General features: G+C 51.5%; 1 protein-coding gene across 4 annotated transcripts in view; it reads right to left on the reverse strand.

Annotated features, from left to right (window-relative positions):
- ZNF592 (zinc finger protein 592) overlaps positions 1-22,596 on the reverse strand; it is a 341,162-nt gene that overhangs the window by 155,330 nt on the left and 163,236 nt on the right. The gene's annotated exons all lie outside the window — the stretch shown is intronic.

Genomic DNA, 22,596 nt, shown 5'->3' on the forward strand with positions numbered 1-22,596 from the left:
CAAACCACTATTGCATTTCCTGCATAAACTTACTATGATCATACAGAGAAGTTAAATGAACCAATTAAGCATAAATCCTGTTTACAGTGAAAAAGCACACATAATGTGACAATGCTTGGCAGTATCACATCACACAGAATACTAAGGATATCAGAAACTTATCCCACAACTGGAGGTCGCCACGTGTGCTCTCTCACAAAGTAACAAAGGCAATGTCAGCATCTGTCTTCAAAAACACTTATGACACTGAGTTACAATAAAGGAAGGAAGGAAAAAGGAAAAACAATCATTTCCACCAAATTAATTATAGCATACATTAAAGCACAGCCATAACATACAAATAATTTCTCCAAGGTTCTTACAAGAAAGCTAGAAAGGTTTACATTTGATGCCAGGGCTAGATGAAAGGATTTTATTAGTTTAAAGTATATTTACCAACAATGAGCAACCTGACCCACAGGCTTGGCATTTCATTTAAAAGATTAGGAGAACCAATCGGATGTTCTCAAAATGTCCTCCAACCTGACTCTTAGGAGAAAAGACTTTGATACCTTTCTGCCTTTCACAAAGTTAGCTCCAAAATTACTGGTTACGATCCATAAAAGTCATGCAATGAATGCTGTGTAGACAAAGGAGGAAATGATTCTTTGAGTAAGATCAACAGCTGGCTTTGTAGCACTGGTTCTTATTTTCCATGTGATATCCTAATATGGCTAGAAACATTTCATAAGACATAACTTAAGATTACTAGGTTAACTAGGAGAGGAGATGGATTTGGTACTATATTTAGTTTGTCTGGCCGCAGAAAAAGTAACACCAACTTATTCAAAATTCCAATAGTTTAAAATAAGGCTAAAAAAGCAGAGACTTTTTGAAGATATGCTGACAAGCCTATTAGTCTTCTTTTGCAGGCCAGTTCCTAGAAATCTCAAAACCACATTCACATCTCGTAAAGTAGCACGTTTATGGTTTGGACAAAACAAACAGCATATTTTATTTATGAGTTTATTCACCAAAGGGTGACTCCTGTACAGGAATTCATGCATGATCAGAATGAGGACAGTGGGTCAGGAGATGCAGCGAGCAGCTATGCATTGGCTTGAAGGACTTACACATGAAGAATGTTAAGATCCTGTTACGGTCTACCTTGTTCATCACAGTTTGGGAGGAAACGTGTGAAACGTTAAAATAAACCTTATCATAACATGGGAGTTAAACATGGATGGTTGGTCAAACAAATGTAGAAGAGCAGAAAGGACCAACAAATAACCTTTTACAGTGCCCTCTGGACTTTGATCAACTCTGACTGTGATGGGTCAAGTGTCCATGTACTCCTGCAGGTTACAAACTTATCCCAGCATAGATACATTTTGCACAGGGCTGCCTGGCGGCAAGCATGACATCAATCACTTTAGGCAGCAAATCAAAAGCAGTCCCTTAGTGCTGCTCAATCTCTTGTCACATTCTATTGAGACAGGAGGTCCTCCAGGGGTACCCTGATCGGAAGACAGATGCTCATGCACAGGAGCTCAGAGTACCACATTCTTCTACCCCAATCCAGAGCTACTAGGATAACTAGGACCTGTTTGTTCTTGATCTTCAGAACTCTGTTCTGTTATGGTGGCAAGGCGTGCAGCAGTCCGTAGTTCCATTCCAGACAGAATGCACCTCCTAACAAGTGTTTTTGCACATTGGCGTTTCCGCAAGATAGTTGGCACTCTGCATATCAGACAGTGGTGAAAAGATAAAGCAATGGCTCACTCCACTGGTCGAAGACACCCTATGCCACGGCATCTGCTCAGTGTACCTTCTTTGGCATTCAGGGTCCCTGTAAGTTGGTAGGCAATCAAGAATATGTCCTGCTTCAGAGATGCTAAGCTTCCTGGCAGAGGGTCCCACACTTACTTGCTTGGTACAGTACCACAAGGTAGTGCTGTTCACGAAAGCTTGATGGCAGGAAGGCCGTCAGGACCAGACTCATTACCTTTACCTCCAATAGGGTGATTTGAAGCTGTTCCTCTACTGGAGAGTACAGGGCTCTGACCCCACCCCCACCTTCCACTCTTCTCCCGATGACCCTTCCCAAAGTCTGGCACTGATGCATCTGCCACAACTATCAGCTCTCGGGGGAAGTTATGGGGGAGTGAGGGAGAGTGGCCTGTCATTTGAATGATTGTGATTGGTCGGCCACCACTGCATATTGAAGGCCATCTCCCCTGTCGTCACTTTTGTGAACACCTGGGAGGCGCCAGTAAGGCCGAAAGCGAGCAGAGCAAATGTGAAATACTTGTGGGCTCCCATAAACTGCAGGCAACACCTTTGGGTCCGCAGGACGGGGATGTGGAAATACGTGCCCTGCAGGTCCAGGGCCATCACCCAGTCTACGGAACCCGAGCCAATATTAGCATTGAGAATTTCTCTTTTCTCAGGAAGTAGTAGCAAGGGTGCAGATCTGGTACAGAATGGAGGCTTCCATCCATTTGGGCACCATAAAGTACCAGGAATAACAACCATACCCTAATTATGACACAGGCACCCTTCTCCACAGCTCCATTGGTCAGAAGAGCCAGTATTGCTGCAAGGAGAAATGGTCCTCTGTCAGCAGTTCTTGGGAAGGTGACAAAGGCAGAGGGGAGCCCCGTAGGAAGCTGGCTGTTTATACAGTGGACCAAAATGAGGTACACTGTGCAAAGAATCAGAGCAATCCCCAGAGGTATCACAGAGGCACAAATTACATCCAAAACGCTCTCTTTTTGGGTAGTGTGGTCGAGCAGTTAGGAATATACAGGGATAATGATAATCATTTAAGGCACACACCCATGCAGTACGTGAGACACACTCAAAGAAATCCAATACCAGTTTATAAAAATAACATGTACTTTTATATAACTTTTGATACCAAGATTACCCGAATCTCATGAATACTCTTCGAGGTAAGAATTTTCACAGTTTTAAAAAGTTGACAGTGCAATTTTTTATGTTATCCTAAGGGGGAAAACACGTACAGCGACTTACAGTACTATTCTCCAAGACTTAAGGTGAGCATGGGGCAGGCTTCAAGGCCACATCAACAGGTCACCTCGGGAGGCTCTGGTGCATCCGGGTGAAGAGGTCTCTTATGGTGTTGGGTGTCCCATTCATTTTAATGGTAAATGGTCCAGTTGGAAAGTTGCTGCAGGGATGGACTGAAAAGTCAGTCCAGGGGAACCCATAGGGGAGCTCAACCCTAGAGGTCCTCGGGCACATGGTAGCACAGTCGGTCTACTTTCCTCTGGCTGTGGGGCTGAGGTGCGGTGGTGTCTTTTGGTGTCAGGTTTGGTGCTGGAGTTCCTTGCGGTTGCAAGGGGGTCTGCAAAAACCACCTGCAGGCATGGATTGGGAGTCCAGTCCTACCAAGCCGATAAGTGGGCTCAGGTCTCACGTGGCTGGGTGACGTGGGGACAGCTTTGGTTCTCTTCTTCTTGGTACAGGGCGGACAGGTGCAGAGGTGTCCTGAGACGTTGAGTTTCTATCGCCTGGTCGCTCGCGGTTGTAGGGGGGCCTGCAGAAACAGGCTGCAGACGCCATCTCACAGTCCACAGTGAGTGAACTGAGGGTGGCACCGCTGACCCACTTCAATTTGGGCTAGGTGGCTTGGATGCAGTGGTAATATCTGGCGTTCGGTTCTCTCAGTTCTTTCTTGGGTGCCTGCGGATTCAGGGGGAGCAGCTTCTCTACTCGAAGGGAGTTCATCCTGGTGATGTGTGGAGCACTGGCAGCTCTCCCAGTTCATTGGAGGCTTCAGCAGAAGGACAGGTCAGTTGCTCCTCTAGGGTCGGGAACAGCGGGATTCAGGTCATCTCCTTTTTTGTCCAGCGAGGATCTGTCTTGCTGGTATCAGGGGGCTCCCTAAATGTTAAGGGGAGTGAAGGGTAGAAGCCAATGGGCTACTTACCCTTGGGGTCACTACACCCACCTAATGTGGAGTGCGCATCACCCTCTCCAGAGGTCCTAAATTCCAACACACACACAAGATGGTGGAATTGCCTAGATGGTGTTCACTTCAAGCTGGCCACCCTAGGGTTGTGCCCAGCCTGGAAATGTGGCACGCTTCCTGTATAGCTAATTTTCCTGCCTGTCCAGATGCCAGATCGGCACGTTACAGGGGGGTTGGCATCTTCCTCTGAGAAAAGCCAGATCTGTATATTAAAGGTGGTGGGCTTCTGTAAGGAAATGCCTCCTTGGCATGGTTACCCCCTGACTTTTTGCCTTTGCTGATGCCAAGTTATGATTTGAAAGTGTGCTGAGGCCTGCTAATCAGGCCCCAGCACCAGTGTTCTTTCCCTAACCTGTACTTTTGTTTCCACAATTGGCACACCCTGGAATCCAGGTAAGTCCCTTGTAACTGGTACCTCTGGTACCAAGGGCCCTGATGCCAGGGAAGGTCTCTAAGGGCTGCAGCATGTCTTATGCCACCCTGGGGACCCCTCACTCAGCACAGACACACTGCTTGCCAGCTTGTGTGTGCTGGTGAGGATGAAATGACTAAGTCGACATGGCACTCCCCTCAGGGTGCCATGCCAACCTCACACTGCCTATAGGTACAGATAAGTCGCCCCTCTAGCAGGCCTTACAGCCCTAAGGCAGGGGGCACTATACCATAGGTGAGGGCATAAGTGCATGAGCACTATGCCCCTACAGTGTCTAAGCAAAACCTTAGACATTATAAGTGCAGGGTAGCCATAAGAGTATATGGTCTGGGAGTCTGTCATGCACGAACTCCACAGCACCATAATGGCTACACTGAAAACTGTGAAGTTTGATATCAAACTTTTCAGCACAATAAATGCACACTGATGCCAGTGTACATTTTATTGTAAAATACACCCCAGAGGGCATCTTAGAGATGCGCCCTGAAACCTTAAGCGACTACCAGCGTGGGCTGACTAGTTTTAGCAGCCTGTCACACATCAGACATGTTGCTGGCCACATGAGGAGAGTGCCTTTGTCACTCTGTGGCTAGTAACAAAGCCTGTACTGGGTGGAGGTGCTTCTCACCTCCCCCTGCAGGAACTGTAACACCTGTCGGTGAGCCTCAAAGGCTCACTCCCTTTGTTACAGCACCCCAGGGCATTCCAGCTAGTGGAGTTGCCCACCCCCTCCGGCCACAGCCCCACTTTTGGCGGCAAGGCCAGAGGAGATAATGAGAAAAACAAGGAGGAGTCACTGGCCAGTCAGGACAGCCCCTAAAGTGTCCTGAGCTGAGGTGACTCTGACTTTTAGAAATACTCCATCTTGCAGATGGAGGATTCCCCCAATAGGGATAGGGATGTGCCACCCTCCCCTCAGGGAGGAGGCACAAAGAGGGTGTAGCCACCCTCAGGGCTAGTAGCCATTGGCTACTAACCCCCCAGACCTAAACACACCCCTAAATCGAGTATTTAGGGGCTCCCAGAATGCAGCAAGATAGATTCCTGCAACCTAAGAAAAAGAAGGACTGCTGAGCTGAAAACCTGCAGAGAAGACGGAGACACCAACTGCTTTGGCCCCAGCTCTACTGGCCTGTCTCCCCACTTCTAAAGACACTGCTCCAGCGACGCGTTCCACAGGGTCCAGTTACCTCTGAGGCCTCAGAGGACTACCCTGCATCTAAAAGGACCAAGAACTCCAGAGGACAGCAGCTCTGCTCCACAAAGACTGCAACTTTGCAACAAAGAAGCAACTTTGAAAGAACACACGTTTTCCGCTGGAAGCGTGAGACTTTGCACTCTGCATCCGACACCTCCGGCTCGACTTGTGGAGAACAAACACTACAGGGAGGACTCCCCAGCGACTGCGAGACCGTGAGTAGCCAGAGTTGACCCCCCTGAGCCCCCACAGCGACGCCTGCAGAGGGAATCCGGAGGCTCCCCCTGACCGCGACTGCCTGCTTCAAAGACCCGACGCCTGGTAAAGACACTGCACCCGCAGCCCCCAGGACCTGAAGGATCCGACCTCCAGTGCAGGAGCGACCCCCAGGTGGCCCTCTTCCTTGCCCAGGTGGTGGCTACCCCGAGGAGCCCCCCCCCACCACTTGCCTGCATCGCTGAAGAGACCCCTTGGTCTCCCATTGAAACCTATTGCGAACCCGACGCCTGTTTGCACACTGCACCCGGCCGCCCCCGTGCTGCTGTGGGTGTACTTTTTGTGCTGATTTGTGTCCCCCCCGGTGCCCTACAAAACCCCCCTGGTCTGCCCTCCAAAGACGCGGGTACTTACCTGCTGGCAGACTGGAACCGGGGCACCCCCTTCTCCATTGAAGCCTCTGCGTTTTGGGCACCACTTTGACCTCTGCATCTGACCGGCCCTGAGCTGCTGGTGTGGTAACTTTGGGGTTGCCCTGAACCCCCAACGGTGGGCTACCTTGGACCCAACTTTGAACTCTGTAGGTGGTTTACTTACCTGCAAATCTAACAAACACTTACCTCCCCCAGGAACTGTTGAAAATTGCACTGTCTAGTTTTAAAATAGCTATTTGCCATTTGTGTGAAAACTGTATATGCTATTTTGCTAATTCAAAGTTCCTAAAGTTCCTAAGTGAAATACCTTTCATTTAAAATATTGTTTGTGAATCTTGAACCTGTGGTTCTTAAAATAAATTAAGAAAAGATATTTTTCTATACAAAAACCTATTGGCCTGGAATTGTCTTTGAGTGTGTGTTCCTCATTTATTGCCTGTGTGTGTACAACAAATGCTTAACACTACCCTCTGATAAGCCTAATGCTCGACCACACTACCATAAAATAGAGCATTAGAATTATCTCTTTTTGCCACTATCTTACCTCTAAGGGGAACCCTTGGACTCTGTGCATGCTATTTCTTACTTTGAAATAGTACATACAGAGCCAACTTCCTACAGCTTCTTTGAAGCTCCCTGCCTCAGAATGCAGATCATCCTGTGGGGAGAGGTGCTCCACACCCCGCCCCGGACAGGCTTTTTTTCTGACCTCCAGAGATCAAAGGCTCTCATCCTGAGGGGTCAGATTCTTGTCTGCTGGTAGCAGACTGTCCAGAACTGGTTGGTGAGCTCACCAACAGTTGCTAAGTTTTCAGGGAACACCTCTAAGGTGACCTCTATGTGCATGTATGCATGTATTAATAAATCCATCACTGGAATCAGTGAGGGTTTATGAATACAAGATGTTTGATACCAAACATCCTTACCTTCAGTGAAGCCATCATGTAGCTGGGGAAGTCGTATTGACCAGCGTCCAGCACATGTATTTAAAATGGCTTCACTGCACACTTACGATGTCTAAGAAGCGGCAACTGCATAACAGGGGTACATCTGCCCTTTCAGATATGGCCATACATGCAATACAATGCACTCTGCCCTAGGGCTATAAGGCCTGCTGTAGGGGGGGGGGGACTCCCAAATATTACAGGCAGTGTTATGGGGACATGGCACACAGATTGTGCGCCATGTCATGTTTTCAATTTTTGGGAGCACCTTGTCATGCAGCCTGCAATGGCAATCTGCATAAGGTCAGTGCCATGTCTCAGAGTGGCACAAGTTGTGCTACAGCTCTTAGGAGCCCTCTTCAGTACCCATGCCCTACGTACTAGTAGTACCATTTACTAGGGACTTACAGAGGAGAGAGAGTGGGAGAGAGGTGGAGAGAGAGAGAGAGAGAGGGAGAGAGGGGAGGGGAGAGGGGGGGAGAGAGTGTGTGTGTGTGCGCGCACGTGTGTGCAGGTGGGGGGGGGCATGAGGTGAGACTTTTGGAAGGGGGGCATGGGGGGAGACCGCAGGAGGGGTACGGCAACCAGAGCCCAGTTTCCTACATGACCACAATGGGAGGGTGTATCCCTTCGGGAACCACTTGTCAGAGTTCACCGAAGGCCATTGGGGCAGGTGGTGCATTCTGCTGCCAGCAGGATGATTGTGCTGGCTGCAGGGTGCACTAAAGAGGCTTAGAGGCTGCAGCAGCGTGAGGGTGGGGGACTGGAAAGCTCAATGGGTCTGGCTCTCTCACCCTCTTTGGGTTCAGCAAACCCAACCACAAAAGGACTGAGCAGAAAGCTGCACCGGCAGGTATGGTTGTTATGTAGACGCCCATATGTGTCCTAGGCACAGTCGAGGTAGGGGCTAAAGGACTGCTGTAGGGATGGGCAGATAAGGAAAGCCCGAGAGATCGTGCAAAAGTGCTCAAGTGCCATGTCAGCTTTGTCACGTAATTGGTGGGAGTCATCGAAAGGCATGATAACAGGGGACACTTGGACAAACTTGGGCAAACTTCCCTGCATCCTGACCATCCACTAAGGCTTGGTTAAGGATAGCTCGACCCTCCTCGAAAGCATGGGAAACAGCTGTGCAATGAGTATCGACCCAAGAAGCATGCGATGTTCACCTACTGCAAGGCTGGGCTGGTAGAAGAGAAAATACAGTTGCTAAATGTGTCCAGCCCGCTGGAGTGAAAGGGAACACATTTGGGTTTACCATTGACGTTGAGGCCTGCACAGCAAGGCTCTTTGAGGAGAAGTGCTAGGAGAAGAAGGCTGAGTCTCCTGAGGCAGGGGTATGATGTTGAGCAATCATGCAATGAACATGAGCCCCTATTTCAAGGTTTGACCCAGGCCTCCAGGAGAACGCTGCTGAGGGCTTCGTTAAAGGGGAGAAGTGGTTCACCTGGAACGGCTCCTGTATGAGGAAGCTCTGTTAAGATATTAGTCATGACCTCAACAGCAGTCAGCCAAAAGTCAATGACCTCTGCCACCCTGCACATCACTGTGGTGAAGGATGTGACTTCCTTTGACACAGGGCATGGAGGGGAAAGAGTGACTGAGTCCAGTGAGGTGTCAAGGCCACAGGCATCATCCGGCCCCTCATACCATTTTTTAACGACTCAGAGTCCTCTTCTAAGGGTCAAAACCCTTCCTCCCCATCTCCCCTTCAGGAAGGAAGGGTTGATCTAGGTGCATTAAGGCTAGGGGCAGGTGGAGCCTGGCAGCACCAACATCACCATTGGATGGCACCAGTTGGGAGTTGGCAATAACGATGGGCTCATCGTGGAGTGGGGCTGCTTGCATGAGGGACAGAACCAGAATGGAAGGATTGGAGTGGAATCAGGCACCCATGACTGCTTTAGTACAAGAACCAGAAGGCCCGGCTGCATTGGGGGTGGACTTGACAGTGGTCCAAGAGGTCTCAAACCCCACCTGAGGAAGTAGGTGTCCCAAAGACGGTGTGCATGGCATCATAAAATTCTTTACGTTGGGCTGGCATCGCTCCGGCTCAATGGAAGTCAGAGCAGCATAGAGCTTGCTCTGGGAGTGGGGGAGTAGAAGCACAGTGTACGGACGCAGAAGTCTAGGAATGCTATGACTTATTTCTCGTGCTTCTTGGACTTACCCAACTTGGAGAAAGAGAAGTATGGGACTGCGAAGATGATAGTCTGGGTGAATGGCTCTGGAAACAGCCTCGTTATCTCCCACGGTAGTAGTATCGACGCAGAGCCTGCCTTCTGCCGTATCGCCAAGAGTTTCCACGCCCTCTCACAAATTGCCTTCGAATTCATGGGCTTGCAGTCAGAGCAAGTGTTGGTCAGAGACAGACATCTGTTGGTGATATTCTCCACACAGTTTATACCCCAATGGGTTTGTTGGGAGATATATCTGTACCACGCTGGGAGCACAGCTATAAAACAATTTGCTGAGTTAGCTCTTCTAACCCCTTCTGTTGACACAGAAAGAAAAGGAAATGATGTCAGCACATAAGAGTAGTGCTTACCTGGGCAGCGCAACATCACTTCCGATGTGGAAGCTGCTGAACCAATCGAAACAACCTGTCAGCACACAGAGGCACTGGGCAAGAGTTTCCACATTCAGTCTGCTGGCTGAAGAATATTCTAAGGTGAGGAATGTGCGGTTAGACATGTCTATTCAAGGACCAAGTGGAATTGAGAACGGGAAAGCGAAATGTCAGTTCATGTCAGGAGGAGGACAGGCTTCAGGAAACATGCAAATTAGGGAAATGGGAGTTAGAAAATTTCCCACTAACTGAGTGGCAATGGCATCAGTCTGAGACAGGTCAGGATAATGAGGTTGGTGAAATCATTCTATGAGATGTTGTCAAGTTGGTAAATGAAATCATCTAAGGTTATGAAATTGGCTAATTTCAGATTGTGAGATGCTAGAATTTCAGTAGCCGCTTCCGTGAAGGTTATTCTGAACTAGGTGGTTAGGGCTGAATGGGGAAAAAGGTCAGGAGCAATACATAAACACAACTGACAAAGCAGCTGGGGCTGAAGCTGAACAAAGTAATCTAGAAGCATACATGAAAAAGATTTAAAAAACATGCAAGCCTGCTTGTAGATTTGGATTGGCACTCTAAAGATATGATAGAATATTTAAGACGGATGACTTGAGTAATTGCTAGAGTGGAGCTATCCAAAAGCCAGGTCTCCATCAGAAATAACACATCTAGGCTGTGAAAAATAAAAAAAACAGTCTGAAGTATTTTGGAAATCATCTAATACTTGACAAAAGGTCTGTATCGAGACTCTAAAAAAATCTCCATAAGAAAACAAAAATCTCAGTGCAAGCATTAGAAAGCCACTAACCAAAATGAAGCAATCAGCAATTGGTCCAGGCGCCACACAAACGAAGAGGAATTGAAACTTGCATGCATTGGCCGGTTAGGAGGCAGCAAATCGACTGACAATGAAATCAAATAGTAAGCAATGGACTGGCCCCATACCTGGGGAACAGTGGTGCTTCTATTACTGAGGCAGGGTATTTCCTTTTCACCTAGTCTCCTCACAAGCTGAACATTGTAGGATGATCAGGGCCCAGTGCATTGCAAACTGATGGTGGGGGAGACTCCCTCGTGTGGCTTATACAACTGCCAATCATTCAATGATATTGCTGTTCACTTCTGCCTCTGGTTCCACTCAGACCTCAGTGCAATGCAGTTCCCCCCGAGTTACACTTAACTGCAAATAAAAGAAGGAGGGCAAGTAATTATCCACCCACAGAGACCCCCATTTTTGCTAAGCATTTTCCAAATTGTGCATTTGAATGGACAAACAAGCTGATTAAATCACTGACTGTGTGCTGCAGGTGACTGGAGAGATAATGGGTGGAACCCTGTTTTCCACTCTCTCAGTTGATCATCTCTCGCTCTTTTGTAGCCACACTTGGAAACACTTTTACTTCTGTATAATATCATCATTACAGAACATCATAACTGCCCTCAGGCTCACAGGACTTCGTCTAGTGTGGGCTAGTCCTTTATCCTGGCGCTACCTCACTTTTACATGACTTGTTGTAGAGGGTGCTAAATGATTTGAAGCAAACATGGTATGAAGTAGTCCTAAAAAAGGGCATGAGACAATTGTCTTGGGGACTTGTCGCATCTGACACATTTAAGTAGTTTTGGCTTTTCAGCCTCTGGCACTTTGCATACTGAAATGAGTTTCAATGTTAACATTATAAGAATACAACGTGCAAGACTGTCTAAAGTGTCATATGAAAAAAGTGAGTACGGAGGCTACAGAATATTCTGTATGCATTCAAACAAATTAAAAGTATGTACGTTAACTGAACGCCCAGAGAATATCTGTCATGAATTTGAATTGCAGAAACAGCGATACTTTCCGAAGTCAATAACATTCATACCGTTAACTTAGAAAATGAAGAAGCCCATTGCTAGAAGACACTGTAGGAAAGTAGTCTCTTTTTAGCATGGTTTAGCACTTTTTGCCTGTTGTCAGTGTGTTTTGACTGTGTTGACAGAGATCCTGCCAGTGACTATGCGCTCTCCCTTTAAATCTGGTTGCTTGGGAGCCACACGCCCCACATTTGGCATACTGGTGCCCCCCTTGTAAGTGCCTAGTATATGGTGGCACCCAGCGCACTGGGGCACCAAGGGTCCCCCATGGGTTGCAGCATGTATTATGTCATCCATGGGGAGCCCATGCAAAGTGTATCTGCAGGCCTGTCATTGCAGCCTGTGTAAAAGGGTGCATACACCCTTTTCACTATAGGGCACTGCACCATTGCAAGTCAACCCTAAGGTAGGCCCTCCTAGCCCAGAGGGCAGGGTGCAGGTACCTGTGAGTGAGGGCACTCCTGCATGAGCAGAGGTGACCCCACGAACTCCAGCTCCATTTTCATGGACTTTGTGAGTGTGGGGATGCCATTTTACGTCTGTACTGGACATAGGTCTCTACCTATGTCCAGCTACATAATGGTAACTCCAAACCTAGGCTTGTTTTGGTATCAAACATGTCAGAATTATACCCCAATACTGCTGCAAGTATTGGAAGTATGATTCCATGCACTCTGGGAGCTCCTTAGAGGACCCCCAACATTGCTCCTACCAGCTTTCTGGGGTATTCACAGGCAGCCCAGGTTGCTGGCACCCCTGCTGTTTGATCAGGTCAGGCCCAGGAAGGAAGAACAAAGGATTTTCTTTTGGGGAGAGGGGGTAACACCCTCTCCCTTTGGAAACAGACGTTACAGGGCTTGGGAGGGGTAGCCTCCCCAAGCCACTTGTATGCTTTGAAGGGCACATTTGGTGTCCTCCTTGCATGAACAGATCTGCAAAGGTTCAGGTCCCTGCTCTGGCATGAAACTGGACAATGGAAAGGGGAGTTACCACTCCCCTGCCAATCACCACCCCAGGGTTGGTGCACAGAGCTCCTCCAGAGGGTCCCTTGATTCTGCCATCTTGAATCCAAGGTGAGCAGAGGCCTCTGTGAGCATCTGAGTGGCCAGATCAGGCAGGTGAAGTCAGAGCCCCCTCCTGATAGGTGGCCGCCTGGCTAGGTGACCAATCCTCCTTCTAGGGTTATTAGGGTCTCCTTCTTGAGTGGGTCCTCCGATTCGGCTTGCAAGATTCCAGCAGGACAACATTGTTTCCACCACTCCTTTCAGCTTGATCAACATTTCCCCGGCTGTGCATCCTCTGACGGTAGCAAGTCTACAGTCTGCCAAGAAGGAAGAAAGAATCTCCCCTGAAGTGAAGGAGTCACTCTCCTGCATCATCTGGCACCAACTGCCATGACTGGCTGCATGGATCTTCTCATCCTGAGCTGCGTAGTGGATCCTGCATCACGGGTGGTGGTCTGGAGTTGTCCCCTTGGTCCTCTCTGCCAGCTGTCAAACATTGGTGAAGGTAAGCCCTTACCTTCTCATGCAGGACAGTACCCCCATGCAACCCGTCTCTTGCAGCTACCAAGGCTTGTTGGCATCTCCTCCAAGGGGTCTTCAGGTTTCGTGTAGACCCAGCCTGCAGCACTCTTCCCTGCGACGCACAGCCCTCTGCGTGCTTCTCCTGCAGTGTCATACCTTTCTCCAGTTGTGCTGTGTAAACTCCTCTGCAACTCCTGTGCCATCACCCAATGGGTCTCCTGTGGGGGGCCGCCTTTTCTTCTGTGGACTCTGCATTGCTGAGGGTCCACTGGGATTCCCCCTGTGGTTTGAGTCCCCCTAGACCTCTTGTCTGGGTGGTGCATTATTATTCTTTTCAGTCCTATTGGTGGTTTGGGGAACATCCAGTAACTTACTTCTTTCTTCCTGGTCGCAGGGGGGGCACTGTGGTACTTACCTTTTGGGGTTCCTACCTACTCCAGCTCCCCTTACAGAATCCCCTCCTAGGTAGGGGCCCTGCAGTTGCATTCTATTTCTTTAGTATATGGTTTGGGCTCCCACGAGGGTCACTATTGTCTTTTGGTATTACACTATTTTCTATTGCTATTTATGCCTATCTCTGATTACTAGTGTACATTTTTAGTGTGTTTACTTACCTCCTTTTGGGGGTAACTGCCTATCTAGTAATTTTGGTAATTGTGTCACTAAAATAAAGCACCTTTATTCTTGTAACACTGGGTGTTTTCTTTCATGTGTGTAAGTGCTGTATGACTATTGTGCTGTTGCAGGAGCTTTGCATGTCTCCTAGATAAGCCTTGGTTGCTCATCCACAGCTACCTCTGGAGAGCCTAGCTTCTAGACACTGCTTACATTTCACTAACAGGGGAACTCTGGACCTGGTATAAAATGCAAGTACATAGGTAGCCACCACACACCGGACAGCTTCCTACAGACACAGGTGGTCATTACAACCCTGGCAGTCGCTGTTAAAGTGGCGGTAAGACCGCCAACAGGCCGGTGGTAAAAAAATTGGAATTACGACCGTGGCGGAAACCGCCCACAAAGACAGCCACTTTAACACTCCGACCGCCACGGCGGTACAGACAAACAGCTTGGCGGTCACCGCCAGACAGGCGGAAGACAAACTACCACCCACAGTATCACAACCTACCAATCCGCCACCTTTTCCAGGGCGGATTCACTGCAGATAAAAACACGGCAGAAACAGGACTTCGAAGGGAAAATGCTCACCTCTACACAACCCATGAGGAATCCGGACGCCATGGAACCAGAGCTGCACATTCTGCCAGCCCTCATCTTGCTCCTCAACCAGGAGCATGAACGCCGGCGGCGAACACACAACGGTGAGTACTGCACCTACGACACAGGGGAGGGAAAAAACAGGGACACGCACATGCAACACCCCCACCCTCACCCACTACAACACACACGCTACTACATCATGAGTGCAACCATTGTAATATATTAAAATACAGGACGCAAAAAAAATATATATATATATACACCATAAACAAAATATACACCAGGCTTAGTAGTCCAGGTAGTGCTTCAATGAAGTCTGTGGAACACTGGGCCCACGCGGTATGGGCGAGGACCACACAAGATCCCCGACCATGACGGAGAGAACACTGCAGGGTCATCAGAGAGCAAGAAAACAGGCACCTCAGGGAGAGACCTCAGCCGGTGGAGTGCACAACGCCAAACCCACGAGGGGACCACATGCCCACTGTTCAATCCTGGGGAGTGCAAAGCCACAGTCTCACAAGTCTCTACAGTAGGTGGGTGGGTTGGCCACTGTTCCATCCTGGGGAGTGCAAAGCCACAGTCTCTCAAGTCTCTACAGTGGGTGGGTTGCCCACTGTTCCATCCTGGGGAGTGCAAAGCCACAGTCTCTCAAGTCTCTACAGCGGGTGGGTTGCCCACTGTTCCATCCTAGGGAGTGCAAAGCCACAGTCTCTCAAGTCTATACAGTAGGTGGGTTGCCCACTGTGCCATCCTAGGGAGTGCAAAGCCAGTCTCTCAAGTCTCTACAGTGGGTGAGTTGCCCACTGTTCCATCCTGGGGAGTGCAAAGCCACAGTCTCACAAGTGGATGACAGTCTCCACTGGTTCTGGAGGGGGCATGGTGCCCAGAGTGCTTCATCCTGCTAAAGACAGAGGTAGTGGATGTATTTCTCCACTGGTTCTATTAGGGGCATGGTGCCCAGAGTGCTTCATCCTGCTCGTGATGGACTCAGTAGAGTCAGTGCCCTTGGCGCTCATGGGCCAGCGGCGATTGGAGCGGCGGTGCCCTGTTCAGCGGTGCTTGAGGCGGCGGTGCCCTGTTCGGCGGTGCCCTGTTCAGCGGTGCTTGAGGCGGCGGTGCCCTGTTCAGCGGAGCTCGAGGCGGCGGTGCCCTGTTCAGCGGAGCTCGAGGCGGCGGTGCCCTGTTCAGCGGAGCTCGAGGCGGCGGTGCCCTGTTCAGCGGAGCTCGAGGCGGCGGTGCCCTGTTCAGCGGAGCTCGAGGCGGCGGTGCCCTGTTCAGCGGAGCTCGAGGCGGCGGTGCCCTGTTCAGCGGAGCTCGAGGCGGCGGTGCCCTGTTCAGCGGAGCTCGAGGCGGCGGTGCCCTGTTCAGCGGTGCTCGAGGCGGCGGTGCCCTGTTCAGCGGTGCTCGAGGCGGCGGTGCCCTGTTCAGCGGTGCTCGAGGCGGCGGTGCCCTGTTCAGCAGTGCTCGAGGCGGCGGTGCCCTGTTCAGCAGTGCTTAAGGCGGCAGGCTCCTTTGCAGTGACTCAGCTGCTGGAGGTCCTCTCTGTCCCAGCGGGGCTTGTACTGGCGGTCCTCTCTGTCCCAGCGGGGCTTGTGCTGGCGGTCCTCTCTGTCCCAGCGGGGCTTGTGCTGGCGGTCCTCTCTGTCCCAGCGGGGAGGATGGCTGTGGCCTCCTTGGCAGCGGGGAGGATGGCTGTGGCCTCCTTGGCAGCGGGGAGGATGGCTGTGGCCTCCTTGGCAGCGGGGAGGATGGCTGTGGCCTCCTTGGCAGCGGGGAGGATGGCTGTGGTCTCCTGGGCAGCGGGGAGGATGGCTGTGGTCTCCTGGGCAGCGGGGAGGATGGCGGTCTCCTCCGCCGTGCTGCTCTTCCCAGACTTTCCTGGTTTCTTGTGGCCCTTCCCCACCTTGGAAGGTGTCGCAGCTGACTCCACACTCCCACCAGGACCCCTGGGAGCGGCATTGGTGGCTGGAGTCTTCCCCCTCTCCCGCTGGGCACTGGACAACTTTTGATGCTCGACAGGTGGGGGACTGTCCATGCTGTGGCTCCGTGCCACACTGGCTGCCCTGGTGGCCGGTGCACTCCAGATTCCGGTGACTACAGGCACAACTGGTCCCGGAGATGTTGTGGCTGAGGTGCTAGTTCGGGACCTAGGAGACTGACGGGGTGGGGGAGGTGTGGGAAAGAGGTCAAGGTTGGACAGGAAAAGTTTCTTGGGAACACTGGGACGGGTAGCTGGAGGGGGTTTGGGAGTGGAGGAAGAGGTTGTAGTTGTAGGAGGAGTTTGTTTTCTGACATTGGGTGAAGGTGTATGGGCTGGAGGCTGTTGTGAGGTGGATGGCTATTGGGTGGGTGTGTGCCTGCGTTTGTGTATCTTGGGAGGTGGCATCACAGACACACTGGGAGAGGACACAGGGGACGTGTGAATGGTAGTGGGGGTGGTGACTGCACGTGAGCGGGGTGTGGTGGTGGGTGTGCTGGTGATGGCAGTAGTGGCTGTAGATTTAGTGCACGCAGGTGTGAGTGTAGACAAGACTGGGAGGGAGGAGGGAGGAGGGAGACGAGGAGGAGGGGGACTCAGTGGAGGTAGTGGATGTTGGTGTGTCTGCATGTGTGTGATGCTTGCGTGAGTCCTGTGGAATGTGTGGTGCTTATGTTTGCCAGAGCTTCCCTTGTGTGTTGACGTGTGTGCATGCTGGTCTAAAGGTGTGCTTGTGATAGGCTGGGGTACAGGGGATTGGGTCTGGGTGGAGGAAGTTGGAGGGGGGAGGCTAGAGAAAGGGACAATGGCTGCCATCAGTGCTGAGGCCAGAGTCTGAAAAACTCACTGAAGGGCCGCCTAGACTGCCCAACAGTGAGGGACCCGAGGAGGTCAATGGCCTCCTCACTGAGGGCAGTAGGGGTGACTGGGGCAGGGCCTGAGGTGCCTGGGGCGAAGGTGATGCCCACCCTCCTGGGTGAGCGGGCACGGGGCAAAGGCTGAGGGGCTGCTGGGAGGGCAGTGTTGGTAAGGGGTGGCAGCTGTACCTGCAGATGTGGGGGGCACAGATGTTGCCGCCACCACAAGGGAGCTCCCATCAGAGGACTAGTCAGTGTCGCTGGACTCAGCTCCTGTCCCTGCCGTGGAGATCCCCTCGCCCTCCGTCCCACTGGGGAATTCAGACTCCGCAGTGTCGCCCTCCAGGGCCATGTGGGATGCAGCTCCCTCGTGCTCCGGTGCCACTGCTCCTCTGCCTGATGATGCTAATGCACACAAGAACAGGGAGACCACAAAAAGGGGGGGGACGACAGAAGAAAGACATGTTCAGTGCATGCATTACTGCTACCGTTGGCGGACACGACAGACACAGAAACCCCCTGCACTACACCGCGCTCTTGGGCTCCACTGTTCAATCCCTGGGAAATGGCCTACTAGGCTATGGACGACATCTGCACACATGGATGAATCAGGGGCATGACTAGGTGTATTTGGCACCCTACAGAGGTGGAGTGGGGAGCCACATGGTCTGCCTTACGGAGGGACCGTGCCTACTAAACTCGCCCTGGCCTAGGGAAACCCTCAGCCCACCTTCCCCACCGAGACACCTCCATTGCGCGCAAAATCAGCAGGATCAGAGTGTACTCACCCCCTTGTGGCTGCTGTGATGCCCTCAAGCGCCAGTATCCTGAACATCAGGGGGGTCATGGTGCGTCAAGCACCCCTCCCACGTTGGGAGGCCATCCCCAGCTGAGCCTCCGCCCTCTTCTAGCTCCAGCGGAGAATGTCCTCCCATATTTTCCGGCAGTGGGTGCTCCATCTCTGGTAGATCCTCAGGGTCTGGACATCCTTGGTGATGGCACGCCAAATATCTTTTTTCTGGTGGGCGCTGACCTACATGAATTGTACATGGGGAAAAGAAAAGTTATTACCAACTGCACCATCACAGTCATTGGCCCCCATCCCTACCTTTGCCATGTGGCACATGCACTCACCGTCGTTTCATGCACGCCGCAATCTCCCCCCCCCCCTTCTTACATCCACCCCACTCAGGCATATCCCATACAGCATGCTCCCAGTGTACTTACCCGTCCACGAGTTTCTCCAACTCCTTTGATGTGAAGGCAGGGGCCCTTTCCCCAGACGCACAAGCCATTGTCTCTTCCAGACCGAGGTCACAGCAGCACTTGCAGTGTAGGTCCTCTCCTGTCGAAGATCAGGTATCGAGTGATTCAACAGATAGAAAATGGCGGTCACGTCCGCGGCGGTGCGGACCGTCACCGCCGGCGTACATCGTCATTGGCTCCTGGGACCCATAGGGTCCAATGTTAACCAATGCAGCATTGCGCCGCTGTCTTGGACTGCCTACTGCGACGGTGTACAACGCCAGCACAGTTACCTCACATCCCATTGTCCCACTTTAGAGGTCAGGCAGCAGCCATTTGAGGGGGCCCACATGGCTTCATTTTTAAGTGCGTCACACATACCTAGGCCTAGACTCAACACACATACAGGGCACTTTTCGGATTAGGATTTGTGTTCTGTGTAAGCTGTGGGTACGTACCTCTGAGTTGTTTGACTCTGTGCTCGCTGTTGTCCTTCATAGGCACCGTCCCCTGGGACATGTGAGGAGATGGCGGCATCATCTGGTGTACAGACCGCTGGTGGACCTGTCGACAATGGAGGAAAGACATATAATCATCACATACAGGCTTGACCGTGCCACAATCCAGAAACTGTGTACCCAGCTGGAGCCAGACCTGATGTCAGCTATCCGCCATCCCACAGGAATCCCCCCTCAAGTGCAGGTGCTGTCAGTGCTCCATTTCCTTGCAAGTGGGTCATTACAAACAACAGTGGCCTTAGCATCAGGGATGTCCCAGCCTATATTTTCCAACGTGTTGTCCAGAGTGTTGTCTGCCCTGCTGAAACATGTGGAGCTACATCGTTTTCCCTCAGGTGGAGGATTTGCCTATAGTGAAAGGTGATTTCTATGCCCTGGGACATATCCCCAACATCATAGGTGTCATTGATGGGACATTGTCATTGATGTCATTGAACTGCTAGGCCACGTCTTCCCTGGACTGGAAACAAGCATCCTGGGACCGGTTTCGGGGTTTCACCCCTCATCAGCCAGGCTAGCTTGAATCCAGTGGCATGGGAAGCACGGGACCCACGTCTGGGCATACCCTTCCCACTTAGGGCGAAAAATGCAAAAACAACAAGTGATGGACGGAATGCTGAACATTGTCAAACATTCACCCCCAGTCACAGATCTGGGTTTAATCCATTGTTTTTTTGCTGCCCATGACGTTCCAGTTTGGACCCAGCCATATGCAAATCAGTCTTGAGCCTGTTACCCCAACCTGTCATGGCTACTGACCCCAGTAAGGAATCCCAGGACAAGGGCAGATGAACGCTACAATGAGGCCCACGGGCGAACACGGCGGATAATCGAGCGGACCTTGGTCCTCCTGAAGGCCAGGTTCAGGTGCCTCCATATGACAGGTGGATCCCTATTCTACTCACCAAAGAAGGTGTGCCAGATCATCGTGGCCTGCTGTATGCTTCACAACTTGGCTTTGCGACGATAGGTGACTTTTCTGCAGGAGGATGGTCCAGATGGTGGTGTTGTTGCAGCTGTGGAGCCTGTGGACAGTGAAGACGAGGAAGCAGAAGAAGAGGACATGGACAACAGGGACTCGGTGATCCAGCAATACTTCCAGTGAGACACAGGTAAGCGTGCTATTCTGAAATCACAGACTGACTACAGATTGTTTTGTGATTCAAGGGTGTTTACTTAGCTCCTATCTAGGCTAAGATAGAGCACAGCATGTTAAGCTCTAATTCTGCCCTTCAGGTTCCCCTGGGAAGACATCAACCCCCATACCTGAGCAAAGGCCTGCGGTCTGCGTTAGCATCTGTAGCGAAACATTCAGCATACAGTTGTGGTTCCCTGGCTGGAATCTCCCTCTAACGTGTAAGGGACAAGGGAAGTGTTTTTATCAATCAATCATGGTATTTATAGAGCGCGCTACTCACCCGTGAGGGTCTCAAGGCGCTAGGGGGGTCACTGCTGCTCGAAGAGCCAGGTCTTGAGGCGCTTCCTGAAGGTGAGGTGGTCCTGGGTAGTCCTGAGGTGGGTAGGGAGGGAATTCCACGTCTTGGCTGCCAGGTAGGAGAAGGATTTCCCTCCAGCGTTGGTTCGGCGGATGCGAGGGACGGCGGCGAGGGCGAGGCTGGTAGAGCGAAGTTGACGGGTGGGCGTGTAGAAGGCGAGGCGGCTGTTGAGGTATTCTGGGCCTTTGTTGTGGAGGGCTTTGTGTGTGTGGGTGAAGAGCCTGAAGGTGATCCTTTTGTTGACGGGTAGCCAGTGCAGGGGTTTCAGGTGGGTGGAGATGTGGCAGTGGCAGGGTGCGTCGAGGATGAGGCGTGCAGAAGCGTTTTGTATGCGCTGAAGACGTTTCTGAAGTTTTGCGGTGGTTCCTGCGTATAGGGTGTTTCCGTAGTCCAGGTGACTTGTCACGAAGGCGTGGGTCACAGTTTTTCTGGTGTCGGCGGGGATCCAGCGGAAGATCTTTCGGAGCATGCGAAGTGTGTGGAAGCAAGAGGACGAGACAGCGTTGACTTGCTTGGTCATGGTGAGAAGGGATCCAGGATGAATCCTAGGTTGCGTGCGTGGTCTGAAGGGGTCGGTGCGGTGCCCAGGGCCGTGGGCCACCAAGAGTCGTCCCAGGCGGACGGGGAGTTTCCGAGGATGAGGACTTCCGTCTTGTCTGAATTCAGCTTCAGGCGGCTAAGCTTCATCCATTCTGTAACGTCTTTCATTCCATCCTGTAGGTTGGCTTTGGCGGTTGCTGGGTCTTTGGTGAGGGAGAGTATCAGTGGGGTGTCGTCGGTGTAGGAGATGATGTTGATGTTGTGTTTGCGAGCAATGTCGGCAAGGGGGCTCATGTAGACATTGAAGAGCGTAGGGCTGAGCGAGGAGCCTTGTGGGACGCCGCAGATGATCTCAGTGGGTTCAGAGCGGAAGGGCGGGAGGTAGACTCTTTGGGATCGGTCCGAGAGGAAAGAGATGATCCAGTCCAGGGCCTGTCCTTGTATACCGGTGGAGTGGAGGCGGGTTATTAGGGTGCGGAGGCAGACGGTGTCGAAGGCAGCTGAGAGGTCAAGAAGGATAAGGGCGGTTGTTTTTCCGTTGTCCAGCAGGGTTCAGATGTAGTCGGTGACTGCGATGAGGGCGGTTTCCGTGCTGTGGTTGGCTCGAATGCCGGACTGGGAGGGGTCGAGCAGGTTGTTGTCTTCGAGGAAGTTGGTCAGTTGCTTGTTGACTGCCTTCTCAATGACCTTGGCCGGGAAGGGGAGGAGCGAGATGGGGCGGAAGTTCTTCAGGTCATTGGGGTCTGCTGTAGGTTTTTTCAGGAGAGCGTTGACTTCTGAGTGTTTCCATCTCTCGGGGAAGGTGGCAGATGTAAACGAGCTGTTGATGATGCTCTGGAGATAGGGGGCGATGATGGCGTCGGCTTTGTTGAAGATGTAATGTGGGCACGGGTCCGAGGGGGCGCCGGAGTGGATGGTGGTTTTAGTCTCTTCGGTGCTGATGGGAGTCCAGGTGTTGAGGGTGATGGTTGGGGCTGTGAGTTCCATGGTGATTGGCGGGATCTGTGGTCCGAAGCTGCCGTGTAGGTCGGTGATCTTTCGATGGAAGAAGGTAGCGAGGGAGTTGCAGAGTTCTTGTGAGGGCGTGATGGAGTTGGAGCTGGCATTGGGATTGGAGAGCTCTTTGACGATGTTGAAGAGTTCTTTGCTGTTGTGGGTGTTCTTGTCCAGTCTCTCTTTGAAGGATGCTCTTTTGGTGGAGCGGATCAGCTGGTGGTGTTCGCGGGTGGCGATTTTGAGGGCTGACATATTTTCTGCGGTGTGTTCTTTGCGCCAGGTTTTTTCCAGGGTGCAGTAGGTTTTCTTGGATTCTCTGAGGGCGCCTGTGAACCAAGGAGGTTTCCTGATGTTGGTCTGTCTTGGGTGGCTTCTGAGAGGGGCGAGGTTGTCGGCCCAGTTGGTGATCCACTGTGTGAGGCTGAGGGCTGCGTTGTTGGGGTCGGAGGTGATGGAAGGTTGGTTGTGGTTGAGAGTGGAGAGTAGCTTTTCTGTGGAGATTTTGTTCCAGGGTCTGCGGGTGGTAGGTTGTGTGCGAAGGTGGTGGGTCTTGCATCTGAAGGTGAAGTGGACACATCTGTGGTCG

This window comes from Pleurodeles waltl, chromosome 3_1, assembly GCF_031143425.1.
Source record: "Pleurodeles waltl isolate 20211129_DDA chromosome 3_1, aPleWal1.hap1.20221129, whole genome shotgun sequence".
In the NCBI taxonomy this organism is placed as follows: domain Eukaryota; kingdom Metazoa; phylum Chordata; class Amphibia; order Caudata; family Salamandridae; genus Pleurodeles; species Pleurodeles waltl.